Here is an 18,230-nt window from a genome sequence, read left to right on the forward strand (position 1 = left end):
TAATTTATATATAAATCACAAAACATAGTTTAATCCTTCTGTGTGCATTTATTATTGAGACTGATCTGACCCAATTATATCAACTACAAATAATGATTGCTATTTTTGGAAGTGCATAATGCAGTGCTAGGTGCAAACTAGTGAAAAACATTTCCTTGCAGGGACTTTTTCTGTGAAGAAAAAAATTGTCATTACGTCAAACCACTAGACACAAATAGCTTCATAGCAATGCAGTAAAACGAGACACTCATAGCAGTCCTTAACAGCCATTTATATATACATAAAAAAGAACATTTACAGGAAGTAAAACAGTACTCCATTTTAATTTTATCTTAACCAAATAAAACCTTATACAAACCAAAAAAAGTACAAGAAATAGAAGAACAATTCCAGGACAACAAAAAATGCATTAAAGTAAATAAGAACACCTTTACAAATTGTACTGCTCCTTTTAATGCACAGAAGAAAAAAAACTAAAACTAAAATACAAAAGGGTTAGTAACATAAGTTGTCACAGTTCGCCTGTTTATCGTCTATCCATTTATTTCACCCCACCCAAAGATGGAAGGACATTACTTGGAACCAAAGGCCATGTATCTACAATGAAAATAGTTTAAAACTAATATTTTGGCCCATACTTGCATGTCTCACATGTGATTACACCAAGTCCCTGTTTCCTGTTGGTATATATTGTAGTATAAGTAAGCCAAAGAGTGTTGTTGAGTACCTGCAGTAATTTGTATATTCATTTTGACCTTTTCTGTTTTTTCTTTGCTGAAATGTTATCTAGTGGACCAAACTTCCTGTATTCCTCAGCCAAGTGGATAAGCTGATGTAGATACATGGGCTTTGGGGGTCCTAAATTAACATTCCCTTTTGAGAACTGTCTTGGTCAAATAAACATCTTTTACGCAAGCCACATCAGCCTATACAGCAGATAGTCAAAAGGTTGTGAATATAAATCAGTCAGAGGAACATGTGTACATTATTTACAGAGAGCTCAGAAACAAAGAGCCATACTATCTTTATCCCTTCGAGTCATACTTTTTTTTAATTAATTATTTAACCAGGAGAAGTCTTATTGAGATTAAAAATCTCTTTTGAGTCCTGGCTCATACATTGGCACATATATGGTCAGTGGGCTGCATGAAGATATCAGGTTAAGTAAACTTTGCCATATCAAAAGCAAATGCAATATATTCAAAAAGGGACAAAAGTTGAAAGCAACAGTTCTAAATTGTGCAGAGTAGTTGATGGCAAGGGGACGATCTGACGATGACATCGTCTATCCATTTATTTCACCCCAACCTTCCCAAATATGGAAGGACATTACTTGGAACCAAAGGCCATGTATCTACAATGCAAATAGACGGGGGTAGTAATATCATTTTGGGTTATTATAAGGAGTTGTCACGGTAGGCCAATTTGAAATTAACAAGAACTCATCGACTAAACGTACTACTTTACAGTTCCATATAGATGGTTTAACCCTATTCAGGAGTTAAAAACTAAAATTTTGGCTCATACTTGCATGTCTCAAATGTGATTAGTCCCTGTTTCCTGTTGGTATCTATTGTAGTATAAGTAAGCCAAAGAGTGTAGTTGAGTACCTGCAATAATTTGTATATTAATTTTGACCTTTTCTGTTTTTCTTTCAGGCTCAAACACCTGCCACTCACAGGACAAGAACAATTCCAGAAGATCAAAAATTACAGCAAAGTAAATAAGAAAAACTTTACAAATTGTACTGCTCTTTTTACTGTACAGAAGAATAAAGGGGAGTGTCAAAATATAAAGTAAGAAAATAAACTAAAATACAAAAGTAATTTTGAGAGTGATACTGGGGCTGACAAAATTGAATCTGAGGATGACACAAGATAACATTTTCGCATTCCCTTCTGAAAACTGTCTTGGTCAAATCACACGTTACGCAAGCCATCTACAGCAGGTAGTTAAAAGGTTGTCTGAAATGCCACCTGTAAGGACACCAAATCCCAGCAGTGACCCAATATTGCAACACATGCACACTGATGGCCCTGTTCCCCCACAGTTCAATTATGACAAACAATACAGGAAGGTTTCCACTCTATTTACCTTGTTCACAAAGACGGGGGAGAATTGTGTTGTGGTGGGAGATGGGTTTGCCTTATATAGGATATTCCGGTTTCCACTCTATTTACCTTGTTCACAAAGACGGGGGAGAATTGTGTTGTGGTGGGAGATGGGTTTGCCTTATATAGGATATTCCGGGTGTGACAAGTGTTTTCAGGAGGGTGTGTGGAAGAACAAAATGACCCATCCTGAAACTAAAGTGAGACTCAGGACAGACTCAAGCGTCACTGAAATGGTATATAATTCAATCAGATACTTTACAGTTCAATAATGATGGTTTACCCCTATTCAGAAGTTAAAAACTACAATTTTGGCTCATACTTGCATGTATCACATTTGATTACAAGTCCCCATTTCCCGTTGGTATCTTTTGTAGTACAAGTAAGCCAAAGAGTGTTGTTGAGTACCTGCAATAATTTGTATATTAATTTTGTCTTTTTCTGTTTTTCTTTCAGTTTCCAACACCTGCCACTCATTAGGACAAGAAAAATTACAGCAAAGTAAATACGAAACACTTTACAAATTGTACCACTCCTTTCACTGTACAGAAAAAATAAGTGGATTGTCAAAATATAAAGTAGTGCATTTAACTAAAATACAAAAGTGTACACAGCACTTCCATTACCAATTAGAGAATGGCATCATTTTGGGCTGGTAGAACAAAATGACCTATCCCGAAACCAAAGTGAGACTCAGGACAGACTCAAGCGTCACTGAAATGGTCGATAAGGGACATCACCTTGGGAACACACCAAGCCCTTTAGCTGGGGTAGTTAAAATGGTGTCCATGTTCCCAATTGATTACATGCATCTCTGTTGTCTGGGGGTCACAAGGAAGCTACTGAATATGTGGTTAAAGGGCAAAAATAAGGCAACAAGGCTTTCCTCTCAAAATTGTATATCTACAACTATATATGCCTTACCATCTTTTGCCGGACCGAAACGTCTGACTTCAATGAGGTTTGCACCTCATTGAAGTCTTCAATTGACTGCATTGGCAGTTGATTTGGTGCTGGGGCCAAATCGGGTTGGCCCCGACTCTCGCCCAGGGTCGTTTTGATGTCGGATAGCTAATTTAAAAAAAAAAAAAAACCTCCCTGGACAGCTCTTTTACGGTCACCAAGACCTCTGCCAGCATTTTTTCAATGGTGAGTTCTAAAGAAAAAGAAATGGTTTCTTCCATTACCAATTAGAGAATGTCATTTTGGGCTGGTAGAACAAAATGACCTATCCTGAAACTAAAGCGAGACTCAAGCTTCACTGAAATGGTCGATGAGGAACATCACCTTGGGAACACACCAAGCCCTTTAGCTGGGATAGTTAAAGTTGTGCACATGTTCCCAATTGATTACATTCATCTCTGTTGTCTGGGGGTAACAAGGAAGCTACTGAATATGTGGTTAAAGGTCAAAAATAAGGCAACAAGGCTTTCCTCTCAAAATTGTATATCTACAACTATATATGCCTTAGTTGTTCATATAATTCAATCAGATACTTTACAGTTCAATATAGATGGTTTACCCCTATTCAGAAGTTAAAAACTACAATTTTGGCTCATACTTGCATGTATCACATGTGATTACACCAAGTCCCCATTTCCTGTTGGTATCTTTTGTAGTACAAGTAAGCCAAAGAGTGTTGATGAGTACCTGCAATAATTTGTATATTAATTTTGTCCTTTTCTGTTTTTCTTTCAGGTTCCAACACCTGCCACTCTTTAGGACAAGAAAAATTACAGCAAAGTAAATACGAAAAACTTTACAAACCACTCCTTATACTGTACAGAAAAAAGTGGATTGTCAAAATATAAAGTAGTGCATTTAACTAAAATACAAAAGTGTACACAGCACTTCCATTACCAATTAGAGAATGGCATCATATTGGGCTAAAAGACGTAAGGTTCGCAAATTACTGAGGGACACAGAGCAGGATATTCTCAGTGAATATGGTTCAATTGCTGCTAGTTCAAGTGGAAACCTTCACTCTATTGAGAGCACAACTCCTCCCATTACAAATTATTCTGAGTCCTTTCTAGATGCTCTACCATCTACATCTGGGTTGTTGCCAACAACACCGGATGTTAATTTAGAGAATAAAATTGGGACTGACAAAAGTGAATGTGGGGACGACTCTGACGACGACATTGGGACTGGCGACGACATTGGGACTGACAAAAGTGAATGTGGGGACGACTCTGACGACGACATTGGGACTGACAAAAGTGAATGTGGGGACGACGACGACATTGGGACTGACAAAAGTGAATGTGGGGACGGACCAAACGAAGGCTTGCTCACAAGGAGTTTAAAATATTGGGCTACTACATATTCCGTTTCCCTGGTTGCCCTGTCAGCTCTGCTGACCATTTTAAGGTTATTTCACCCCACCCTTCCTAAGGATGGAAGGACTTTACTGGGAACTAAAGCCCATATAGCTACAGTCAAAATAGACGGGGGAGACTACTACCATTTTGGGTTAATAAAAGGAGTTTTATCACGGTTGGCCTGTTTAAAATTACCAAGAACTCTGACTACCCTGACTTTACAGTTCAACATAGACGGTTTACCCCTATTCAGGAGTTCAAAATTACAATTTTGGCCCATCCTTGCATGTATCACATGTGACTACACAAAGACCCCCTTTCCAATTGGTATCTTTTGTGGTTTAAGCAAGCCAAAGAGTGTTTTTGAGTACCTGCAACAATTCGTACAAGACCTTCAAAATGTACTGGCAAATGGCATAACACATAAGGGCAAGCAATTTAAGGTTTTGGTTTCCTCTTTTATTTGTGATGCTCCCGCAAGAGCTTACATTAAGCAAACAAAGGCCTTCAACGGCTATTCCGGGTGTGACAAGTGTTTTCAGGAGGGTGTGTGGAAGAACAAAATGACCTATCCCGAAACCAAAGTGAGACTCAGGACGGATTCAAGCTTCACTGAAATGGTCGATGAGGAACATCACCTTGGGAACACTCCGAGCCCTTTAGCTGGGGTAGTTAAAATGGTTTCCATGTTCCCTATTGATTACATGCATCTCTGTTGTCTGGGGGTAACAAGGAAGCTACTGAATATTTGGTTAAAGGGCAAAAATAAGGCAACAAGGCTTTCCTCTCAAACTGTTGCTACAATTTCAAGGCAGTTGCTAATGATAAATGTGCTCACGCCGTGTGAATTTAACCGCAAGCCAAGGGGACTGTCCGAGATCGATCGTTGGAAAGCAACTGAGCTGAGATCCTTCATGTTGTATTGGGGTCCTGTTGTTTTGAAGGATTCTCTTGCTAGTGAGATCTATGACCATTTTATGTTGTTTTCTGTTGGTATGTACCTGTTGCTGTCCCCTGGTGTTTGTGTTAAGATGTTGGCCTTTGCAGAGAAGCTGATGGTTTCTTTTGTTGACTATTATGGACAGTTGTATGGTAGGGAGGAGATTGTTTATAATGTGCATCAATTAATCCATTTGGCAGAGGAATATAGGAAGTTTGGGCCCCTAGACAACATATCAGCTTTCCCCTTTGAAAACTGTCTGGGGCAAATAAAACAACTTCTACGCAAGCCACATCAGCCTCTACAGCAGGTAGTTAAAAGGCTGTCTGAAATGCCACCTGGAAGGACACAAAATCCCAGCAGTGACCCAATATTGCATCACATGCACACTGATGGCCCAGTTCCCCCACAGTTCATTCAAGACACACAATACAGGAAGGTTTCGACAGATCAATTTACCTTGTCAACGAAGAAGGGGGACAATTGCATTATGGTGGGAGATGGCTTTGCTTTGGTTGTAAATGTAATTAAATCAGAGGAAAACATCTACATCATTTACAGAAAGTTCGAAAAAAAAGTGCCTTACTTCACTTATCCCTGTGACTCATCGTATATTGGAACGTATATAGTCAGTGGACTGAATGACGCCTTAGGGATGAGTAAGCTTTGCCACATAAAACGAAAATGCCATCTATTCGAAAAGGGAAACAAGGTCATAACGACACCACTGCTACACTGTCCGGTGTAGTTGAGCTAGAAAATAATAACCTATAGTAAACAAATAAATAAAATACAATTTAAAATCTTCATCTTTCTTAGTTTGTATGTATTGTCTGGTGTCGTTTGTTTGTTTGTTTGATTATTGTTACAAAAAAAACAAAATAAAAAGAATTATACAAAAAAAAAAAATCTTCATCTCAGGCCAATATGGACGGCGAGGCAGGGTGCAGGTGGTCAGTGGTGCAGTTTAAGAACGGTGGCACAGCAGCTGTTCCTGTAAAATGGTTCAAAAGGAGGGAACAACTTTTATCATGGCCCCCAAAAACCATAAAGATTCAAAAGGCAGTGAGAGAGGAGCTGACACCGTCTGAAGACTGGAGAACTTATCAAGACGTCCGTCTGATTAATGTTTGTGGTGAGTAATCAGTGCAACTTTTTTTTTTTTTATAAAAAAAATAATACAAACAAAAATAAAACTCACATGTACATACAAGCTACTTAATCCTCTACGGTACAATTTTGCCTCTATGTAACATAACCCTTTTGTCCTTTTAAAGTGTATCTTGCAGGTAATTTTTTTCTCTCTAAATGTATCCCTAACTTATTCTTAAAATAGCCATTTCAAAGTATATGCAGGATGTAATGTCTTTTAAAACATGCAAATGGAAATTCAGAGCCAAAAGTGGCCTTTGGATCCTTGTTCCATGAACATTCTTTTGTAACCCCACGGGCTGTGATGTCACGTGGGAAAGTCCTCTGACTGTGGCCACATCAGAAAGCAGGAGCTGTTCCTAAATTTACCTTCTCATTTAGTGTTAAAGAAAATTCTCACGAAACCGCCTCTGAGGTCACTATGGGGTTTATTTAAAAAATAATAACGGAACCTAGAACCTTTATAATTTCCCCTTAAATTGTTAAGTGTGTGTCTAACATGCAAGTTACACTTTAAACCCACAAAATACATACTAAATTATGATGTTATACCACATGAGTCTTTTGAGGCAGTATTGAATACCTGTTTTGTAGCCTTCATACATATCAATTCTCTCTCTCTCTCTCTCTCTCTCTCTCTCTCAGGTACCTATGATGAAGCCAAACGCCGCGAGAAGAAATACACATCAACAATGTGTGCCACCTCCGCACTGGAGTCTGAGGAGGAAGAAGACCTAAGGAGGAAGAGAAAATCAAGGTAATAAAAATAAATGTAATAAAGCTCTCACTCTTTTGCTGCCTCTCTCTCGGTCATCCATGCCCTCTTTTCCTAGTGTTACCGGTCTCAGGTTTATATCCCATAAACAGATGAGATTTCCTATAAAAACAGGAGAATCCCCCCCCCCCTCCCAAAAACACTTCGGATCTATACGATTCACGTGGGTCATATATTTTCATTCTAAACGGCGATTTTCGCCGAAAAGCGACGAGTTTGCAGGTATGCTTTATGTACAATCACGCTAGCTAGCTATATATATATATATATATATATATATATATATATATATATATATATATATATATATATATATATATATATATATACACACACACACACACACACACAAAAGAGTTTTATTTTGGCTTGATAACACAGTGCCCCTGCAGAGTCACACACACATTAACATCATCAAGCGACCAATTAAATCATAGACCTTCACCTGATAAATCAAAAGTCTGAAATAAAAAAAATGTTTTTCCTTAAGGCCAAATCGCAATTATATGGATTCGGACTCTGATGAGCCATCAGGAGGAAAAAGACGCTTTGCCAGTCCACCTGATGTGGGAGATCCAGGTATTGAAACATGGCAATACATTTATTTCATATAATGTATCAGAAATTGCTTATTCCAATACCTGCATGCAAGTGTAGTTCTTCTTCGAGTCCGTTGCAATCTCAGATGTCGTTCTGCCACTATCTGGCGCAGGCCACAGCTGATGGGGTGGGTTCAGCCAGGTCCTGGGGGCTGCACTGGGGGGGGGGGGGGGGGGGGGGCGTGATCACACTGCAGTAGGTGGGACATTGTCTGTACTGCTCCACAGCTGCATATGTCTTCTGGGTGGTAGCCCCATGCTTTCAAAAGTGATTTGCAACTTTAGTCCAAACAAGAACTGTACACAATGTTGAATAAGAGGAATTTGGGCAGGCATAACAAAATATCTCTATACAAGTACCACTAATAAATGAAAAACATTGATTAATTTTTGTAAAGTAAATATAAACATCAACTTGAATATTATTTGGACAAAAGTTAAAATCATAAATTCTTACCGTTACTGGTTTTCACTCTAGATGCACCGGATGCCAATGGCAGCTATCTGGACAAACTGCTGTCTCCTGAACTGCCAAACACAAGTAAGAGTGTGTTTATGTTCTTGTGAGGAGCTTGTTGAGGTCATGCTTTCCAATAAAATGTATTATCTGAATATTTTAAAATGTGTATGCATTTCAGTTGAAACACCAAGGTCCCTTCCCAAAAAGTCTGCAAAGACCTTACAGTTTGCACAAAATGGTATGTCAGAATGAATAATATAGTAGTAAATCATGCTATTGGATTGAGAGTCGTGTTAAAATGTATAGCATTGCTTGACTCAGTACTTCTTTTGCATTGCCCCTTTGTAGACCTGCTGCCTGCCAAACACCAAAACCAAGCTGATCATTGTCATAATAGTGAGTCACTACATAATTGTTGGTATTTATATAACACTACGTTGTCAATTTTATACCTCTGTAATGTACTTTTTCTTGGAAGGTACATTACAGAGGTAATTTGTATTACTCATTTATTCCCATGTCAGAATAATACTGTGCACACAAGTGATACCTACCCTATATTTTTACTTGCCGACTGCATCTGAAGACCAATATTTTACGAAATAGTTGTTTACAATAATATATGTTAAAGACATAACTGCACTGTGATTCTCCCTCTGTGTTTCACTAGGGATACCAGGAACAAGCCCCATCAGTTACCACCAGCTCCAGGCACCACAGCAGAGAACTTCTGGTACGATACTGTGCACACAAGTGATACCTACCCTATATTTTTACTTACAGACTGCATCTGAAGACCAATATTTTACGAAATAGTTGTTTACAATAATATATGTTAAAGACATAACTGCACTGTGATTCTCCCTCTGTGTTTCACTAGGGATACCAGGAACAAGCCCCATCAGTTACCACCAGCTCCAGGCACCACAGCAGAGAACTTCTGGTACGATACTGTGCACACAAGTGATACCTACCCTATATTTTTACTTACAGACTGCATCTGAAGACCAATATTTTACGAAATAGTTGTTTACAATAATATATGTTAAAGACATAACTGCACTGTGATTCTCCCTCTGTGTTTCACTAGGGATACCAGGAACAAGCCCCATCAGTTACCACCAGCTCCAGGCACCACAACAGAGAACTTCTGGTATGATACTGTGCACACAAGTGATACCTACCCTATATTTTTACTTACAGACTGCATCTGAAGACCAATATTTTACGAAATAGTTGTTTACAATAATATATGTTAAAGACATAACTGCACTGTGATTCTCCCTCTGTGTTTCACTAGGGATACCAGGAACAAGCCCCATCAGTTACCACCAGCTCCAGGCACCACAGCAGAGAACTTCTGGTACGATACTGTGCACACAAGTGATACCTACCCTATATTTTTACTTACAGACTGCATCTGAAGACCAATATTTTACGAAATAGTTGTTTACAATAATATATGTTAAAGACATAACTGCACTGTGATTCTCCCTCTGTGTTTCACTAGGGATACCAGGAACAAGCCCCATCAGTTACCACCAGCTCCAGGCACCACAGCAGAGAACTTCTGGTACGATACTGTGCACACAAGTGATACCTACCCTATATTTTTACTTGCCGACTGCATCTGAAGACCAATATTTTACGAAATAGTTGTTTACAATAATATATGTTAAAGACATAACTGCACTGTGATTCTCCCTCTGTGTTTCACTAGGGATACCAGGAACAAGCCCTATCAGTTACCACCAGCTCCAGGCACCACAGCAGAGAACTTCTGGTACGATACTGTGCACACAAGTGATACCTACCCTATATTTTTACTTACAGACTGCATCTGAAGACCAATATTGTATATATATATATATATATATAACAAAAAAAATAAAAAATCGGTTCATCCTAGCCTGAGAAAAGGCAAGAAAAAAAACGTACTTTGTAAATATTACTGTGATGTCTTTTACTGTGACATCACAGTAATATTTACAAAGTACGTTTTTTTTAACCCTATATTTCTCTTTCTGTGATGTCACGAGAAAGAGAAATATAGGGTTAAAAAAAACACTCTTTCTGCCTTTTCTCAGGCTAGGATGAACCAATTTCAATTTTTTTCGCACATTTATACTACATAGGATCTCAGAATTCAATACACCTTCATATTCAAACCGGTGAAGTAGGCCTTTAAGGTATGCTCTTCTTTCAGTTTCGTTTTTGGTGCAGAAAGGAGCTCTAAAGATAATTTATAAAGCATAGTTTAAAGAACATACAATAAGGCATTTTTCATCCAGTCTGGGTCATTGAAAATCATGGACTTAGTTGAACTTCAGACTTTAACTGTATTCAAGCAAAGAATGAGACTTAAAGCGGATACGAGTAACATTTAAATATCTTTTAAACAACCTCATGTTTCCTCTGATAATCATAAATTACCTTTAACAGCAAACGAGACCATCAGTGCAAAGAAAGACGTTTTTATATAGTTTTTATTACTGCTTTTGGTCTGGTCGCACACCCAGTCCGATTTTCGGTTCGCTCGTGCAGGCTCTATGGTCACATATCCGTATTGGTTGCAGATTTCAGTGTGGCGCTGCAACGCGATTTGAGAAGCCTATCCCTCCAAGTGAGGGAAGGGGAGCGGGAGCCTTGTTTGAGACAGTTATTTGTCGTCATAAATGACTGATAACGGGGCTGAACCATCAAAGAAAAAAAAGAGAATGCAATGAAGAAAAGCGAAAAGGGAGAGTGAGTGATAGGCGGGCGGGAGGACGTTGCCAAGCAACGTGTATACAATTTCACGAGAGCGAAACTAGACTGCTAAATGAATGAGCGGTTGGTACTAACACAAAGTTTGCTTTGCTTCACCATCATCAGATAACCATTATCTGAAATAGTCATTATTTACATCAACAACACAAACACATTACCTCATCGTGATCCATAGTCTACTAACTGCCGTCTCTCATTCATTCGCTTTCTGTGAGGACACAGCTCCGTGAGAGAGAGAGTAGTTAGGTGACGCTGCTGAATCAACTCATTGCAAGCAGGTGTGTGTACTGACTGGCATTAGTTGATGCAGTGTCAAAACCACTCTCACGGAGCCGAAAAGAGTCCTCACACTTTCAACACACGAACATGCACTATATTGCGCCCTTCTCAGTCCACGCTCACGCGCCTGGCACGAGCATTTGCGACAGCGGGCGTCGTAAAAATACTACCGCTTTTGTCCAAAGGGGACGCCAACGTGCCATCTTACTCGTAGTGCCTTTAATACAAAAAAAGTTTTTATGAATATTTAAATGTATACCGTTTTGTTAAATATTGGTATTTTATGTATTATTTCAAAACAAGAGCACTTGTCCCTTGGGTTCACTATCATTTCCAACACACTGAACATAATGTGTATTATGGACTGGTCATTTGACAGTAGAGCACATAGCTAAAGGAGAAATTCAGCTCCATAGTGGGAATAGACAACCATAGAAGTCAAGGTAAAGGTTGGTTAAATCAAGAATATATTTATTGTTTGTCATTCCTAAACAACTCATATTTCCTTTAAATTATTAAATATAAGAAAATAAAAATGTTATGTTGTGTATTTTGAGTAGGCTATTTAATGCTTACTCTAAAAAGCACATTTCCAAGCTGATTAGCATATATTTAAAATAATGTAGGATCAACCAATCCTCTGGTTGTTAGAAACAAGATGGCAAATTATATATTATCTAAATAATTTCAGCACAGCCACCATCAGGATTATAAATCAGGATTATTTATACACAAGATAGAGAACTGAAACATAGGCTATCAGAACAATTCTCAAAATAATGTGGTAGATATTTTAAAACTTTCAATACAAAAAGTGGCTGTAGTTGAAGAGTTACCCTTACATTATTCACAAGTTTTCAAAATCCTTGAAACAAGATCGCTTATCCCAATTTTGTTCTTGAGTTTCCTCTCTGCCAGTTGAGAGATGTGTGGTGCACGACACACACAAGATGGCGGCTCCGACCATGTGCTCCATAAATCTAGGTGTGCCGTCAGCCGACTGTTGTATATATCTATTATATAGATATATACACACACAATTAACAATAACCTCTATTTAAAAAGAAATCAGGATAATAACCATTAATGAATTATAAGCTCACAGTAGGCCTATTGTCCACAATAATTGCACAATTAAAAAGAACGGTTTGCATTTATTGATTTATCCTTAACGGTTATGAGTTAACGGTTACACGTATAGGGCCTACACGTGCACACCCCTAGTTAAAATATACAGATACTTTACTAGAGGATACATTGAACAGTAATAATAAAACATTTTAAAGCCGTTCACAATATCAACCCAATCATATAAAGTGCTTTATATTAAAACAACATACCTGGCTCCTCCGCCTGTCATGGGTGGGACACGAGGCCAAGGGAAAATCATAGGCTTCATTCATCAGGTGTTCATGGCATGGACCACTGCTAGCTTGTTAGCTTGCTTCATACAAACTGTTTTCGGACCAAACGCATAGAAATGCGTGTAAGACACATGAACTATCAACATGCATACAAAGTATTTGAATACGAACCCCACATACATACAGACGAAAGACAGTATTTAAATTGTATGAAAAAAAACTTACGTTTTAACCGTGAGTAACTCGCGGCACGCATGCTCGAGTGAGTGGCTGACTGTTGGCTTCTAAAAACGTAATAGGTATGGGCGAAACCAAAATTGCAGACAGATAACGGTTCCGGGTCAAACCAAACACAGGTGGTTCATTATACTATAACCCGCTTTGTCGACATGAAACCTTATGTGAATCCCCCCTACACCATTTTCCAATTAATCTAAAATAAAACTGAATGAGTAAACAAATTAAATCTGTCTTTTTTTCTTCTTCTGCCAGCCCTGTCTTTCAACACGGTAGTTTTCCTCTGATGAGTCCCATTGAAATGAAAATAGCCTCGTTCGTCTTGGAGCAGCCTTGCTCAGACCTGCGCAACTATGACGCGCGTCTTGCTGAGCGCACAACAAAAATGCTGCATAAATGCTGTGCGCTCAGCAAGACGAGCGTCATAGTTGCACAGGTCTTGGCAAGACGGCGACATCTCAAACGAGGCTAATGTTTCATATCTTTTTATAATACTTAATTAATAAATTTTGATAAATCTATATGCCTGATTGTATTGCCTAAATGCAAAATTCCTTGGCTGAAGACGATGTGCGGGGTGGTGTTGGCATAGTTGCAGTTCAATAATACCTGCAACATGTTTGAAGTAATTAAGATGCATTAATGTTTATTTTATTTTATAGACTTCACCGGGAATAGAGGACCACTTTTGAAAGGCAAGTCTATTTCACATTATGTATTCATAATTAAATAAATCATTAATAATAATATACATTATTAATAAATAATAAATTCATAAATTCACAAACCATTTTCTTTTTCTTTAGAACTCACCATTGAAAAAATGGTGGCAGAGGTCTTGGTGACAGTCAAAGAGCTGTCCAGGGAGGTTCATTTTTTAAAAAAAGAACTAGCAGACATCAAAGCGACCCTGGGCGAGAGTCAGGGCCAACCCGATTTGGCCCCAGCAAATCTGCCAATGCAGTCAATTGAAGACTTCAATGAGGTTCAAACCTCATTGAAGTCAGACGTTTCGGTCCGGCAAAAGATGGTAATTTATTTTACAAAACCAATTGTAAAATTTAGAGAAAACCTAACAGTCTGCATGTATCGTATAAAAAAAGTATACATATAAAGTCAATAACAGCTTTTTGTATAACAGCAAAGTATCAGCCATCGTTTCTCCTCACTCTTTGGAAATAGTTAGCCTACTTAACAGAACAGAAGAAAATGTTAACTTAAATAATGAATGTAGCCAACATTATAACAACAATTTTTCATTCTTGTCTCTTTAGATTGCTCGTTTGGCTTCAGTGGGGGGAACCTCATCTGAAGCCATGATTAGGCGAATGCTTGTTTCATCTATGAGCAACTCCCTGGCCTGTGAGTTCAACTGGGCAGGAAAGGGGACCAAGCAGGCATTTAGCCAAACAATCTTTCAAGACTGCATGTTTGGTGGGTTTGCTCCTCTGGTAACGGTGTACTGACTAAGTTGTGCTTTGTGCTGCTGTGGCTTGTGCTATGAAGTTCAATATACCAGTGATCTGTTTTGGTTATCTTATCTAACCCTAAAAACTGCAATGATGTGTAGGCTATAACTGGATAGAAGCACTGTTTGTAAAAAGAACCGTGGGAAATTCTGGTGCCGACTAGTTAGGCAGCGGACGTTAACGGACAATGCACGCCGCCTGTGCGCTTGCTTGTGCGCGTGTCATCTCATCCTACTTTGGCCACGGCACACCTCTCCCAGGTGTGCCGTGGCCAAGGGGCTGTTCCGTGCTGGAATACAGTTGGCGTGGTCACACTTGCCAAACGTTCTAGACTTTAGTAGGCTATAATGAGCTTTGGCACGGGGCCGCGGCTCTAGTGTGAGTGGCCCCTTACCGTGTGTGTAGGCCTAGGCGTGGGCTAATAAAAGAGGGAGAGAGCTAAATAGGTGAGCAGAAAGCAAAGCAAAAAGGTTTTCGTGTTTACTCACGTTCGTCAGATGATTTTTTTCTTTTTCCTCCCGTCAGCTGTCATACTGCATGCCTTTACGCATGGCGGTGGAGATGAACCCAAAACAACACACAGCGGGACTCCGCGGCCCGCTGATAAGGAAACAGTAGCCTACACTAAGGTTTAACAAGAAACTTTATAAAGACACTTAAAAAAACGATCTCTGCCCATACAAAAAGTTCTGACTTGGATTAGGCTACTTGATGGAACGATCGATGTGTAAACCATCTGGTATGGTCTGATGACGGGCCGTTATATTAATAATAAACAGCGTGCTGCACAAATATGACTGTCCACCGCGACCTATTACGTCAAGCTACATTTAAAAAAAAATTATCTTCTTGCAGCACGTATGCCAACTTAACAAACTTGCCCTGAAATAATATTCATGTTTATTGTGACGTTACCGTGTATATAGAAAATTAAGGATGCAACATTCCATGCACCGATTGGAGAACCTTAGAGGTGCACAAACACAGATTGTATTACCTTTGGAAACAGCTGTTTCCCCCTTTTTACAGTCTTTTTTTTATCGCATATCTTCTTATGTTACTGTACAGACGAGTGGTATATTGTGTTTTCTACTGTAAGTATTTTATTTACTTTTATAAACGTTTTATTTATCTTTTATTAATTTAGTTACTTGTCTCTTTCAGCCGCTGCAAGAAAGTACGACGGCAAAATATCCCAATTGGACTTCTCGAACACAATAAAACGGTGGCTGAGGTACGCCCCAGAGCGGGTGGGAGGGGTGAAAAGAAAATAAAGTTTTAATTATTTAACGAAAGTGTGATTGGTCTTTGTTATTTGATTTGATTGTTGCCATTCGTGTGGCCGAGAGCCGTGAATAAAATTAATAAATATCATGCCTACAACATGGTTTTGTGACAAATGAGTTTGAAAAAAACATGCTTACCAACTTTTCAGGTTTCCCTGACAGCTGCATTTCGATTCAGTCTTCTTCGCCTCAAATAAAGCAGCTGACCAATGTTGAATCAACCTAAATGAGAGGCTTACCATTGTTTAGATTATGGTTGAATGATGGTTGAATCAGTAACACTGTTTCAATATTAAATCAACTAAAAATCAACCTTAGTAACGGTATTTAGATTATGGTTGAATGATGGTTGAATCTCCGTCAGTTATGGTTGAAAATCCGACGTTGATTCGATGTCGGACGTAACGAGCGCTTTCAACATCGAAACAATGTCGGGCTTCAACGTCTTTTCAACGTCAGTGCCTGATCATATTTCAACGTTGATTCAACGTCATTTTGCTATCTGGGAAAGGACTCTATTATGCAAAGACATAATAAAAGGCAGATTCTGGATTGCTTTCAAGTATTTATTCTCCTGTATTGTTCAAAACATTTTGCACATTTAAACCATATCAAGTTTTTTTGTATTGTTTTCAATCATGTATCATCTTCACAACAAATCAATTAGAGAATGAGACCTTGTTAAAGCCTTAGGCTTCATCACAATAAATAAATCAAGCATTTAAAAATATTGGAATATTACATATGACAGATCAAAAAATTATAGGGGAGAGTGGCCTGAGTTGTGCCGGTGGGGAAGTTGTGCCACCCCTTGTTTCTAGAAAACCGTGGAAGAAATTGGAAATGTGACCACATATTTAAGAGGGCCATCCATTTGACTCATCCTGTAAAGAAGGGAGACACAAGGAATAAGATATAAGCACATTTAAACTCAAAAAACTGTTTTGCCTTTCAAAGTAAAATTTCCATGATCAAGGTTTTTTGATTATTGTGTCTGAGCAATTATAGACAAGTTTGAAAACATTTGACACGTTTTAGTGCTTTAATATGCTACACTTTGAGTCTATACAGTTAGCACAATGTCAGCCTGCATCATGCTAATTATCCAAAATGCTGGGGTTGGGGTGATTTGTGCCAAAGGGCAACAAAGGTGAGTTAACTTATAAGTAAGTAAAAAAAAATTTTTTATATGAGCACATTTATGACAGCTTGCACTGTCCAAAGTGCTTTACATAGTGCATTCAGTAGGTAAACAATGAAGGTGAAATAACAATAACAAAAATAAAAGACACAAAGCCCATACATCCACATATAAACAAAGATAGTAGTGCAAACTGCAAAGGTAAGATAGTTAATGGGGAGGAAAAACCAGGGTGTACAGATGGGTTTTGAGCCTTGATTTAAAGGCAGAAGTGGAGGGGGAATCACATTTGTCAGGTGGCAGTTGGTTCCACAAGCATGGAGGAGCTAGTGCAAAGTACATTTCTGAGAGTTGTGCCAGTGGCATGGCTGTATACGCTGGTCACCAAAAAGAAAGTGATCGTCTACAATAGCTCAGAAGAGACTGACATCTCCATTCCACTTAACGACACCACTGAAAAGAGTTCAGATGGACAGAAAGATGATTATGGTAACTTTGTGTAGTGTAAAACATTGTAATGTTTATTGTTTAACTAAGAAATACTATTGAAATTAAATGTGAAATCTTCTGTATCTATCTGAAAATACCTTTTCCTCCCTCTGTAAGTCAACAGTGTGAGTGTCTCACAGTTAGGTCAGGGAGTCTACGGGCAGGATGTATGTCCTGCTGTACTTTTCCATAGGAAATTCTGAGCATAACAGGATGAAAGTATGCAGCACACGCAAAAATAGTGTGAAGCGCAAGACAATAGCTTGCCTGTTTTAGATTCAATATGTGTGGCATTCGACACGTGAGTGAGACAAGTTCTAGGAAACAACGTTGACCAATCAGATCATCCCATTGTTGAGGTACAAGACACTGTTGCTTTGGAAGGAGCAGGTCTTTTTGGGAGCATCGTTCTAGTTTTCAGCATTCCTCTCTGTTCTTTTAATTAGACTCTAAGTTCATTTTTCTAGTAATTGATTTGGCAATTGGGTTCTGGCTACAACCCATTTTCTTGACTGCAGGCTTGAGATTTTTTTTCAATAAAGAAAGTGTTTCCCTACCCTCCTCATTTTCTGCCTCAAGCTGATTTTTTCCATCACCATCACAACTATACAATTTTTGGATCAAACCCCGAAATAAACTACACTTTGTCATTGTGAGCTTTGCAGGCAAAACCACCTAGATCTGCTAAGACTTGTTTAAGAAAAAATTGACCTTCAATCTTTGTAAAATATTTACTTTAAATAAACCTTAAATAAGTAATTGTCTTATGGATTTGTCTTGCATTACAGTTTATGATATATATCAATGGCACAATTTACCCCATGGTATTCTCTCT

General features: G+C 38.5%; 1 long non-coding RNA gene across 1 annotated transcript; it reads right to left on the reverse strand.

Annotated features, from left to right (window-relative positions):
* Positions 1-255: 255 nt before the first annotated feature.
* LOC307252182 lies at positions 256-13,830 on the reverse strand. The gene is made up of 6 exons (XR_013844925.1): positions 12,999-13,830; positions 12,750-12,864; positions 8,359-8,429; positions 7,944-8,160; positions 7,111-7,261; positions 256-6,369 (listed from the first exon to the last, which is right to left on the reverse strand). It is a non-coding gene; the product is annotated as an uncharacterized lncRNA (long non-coding RNA).
* Positions 13,831-18,230: the final 4,400 nt, after the last annotated feature.

Source organism: Ammodytes marinus, assembly GCF_949987685.1.
Source record: "Ammodytes marinus genome assembly, chromosome: 6".
Lineage (NCBI taxonomy): Eukaryota > Metazoa > Chordata > Actinopteri > Uranoscopiformes > Ammodytidae > Ammodytes > Ammodytes marinus.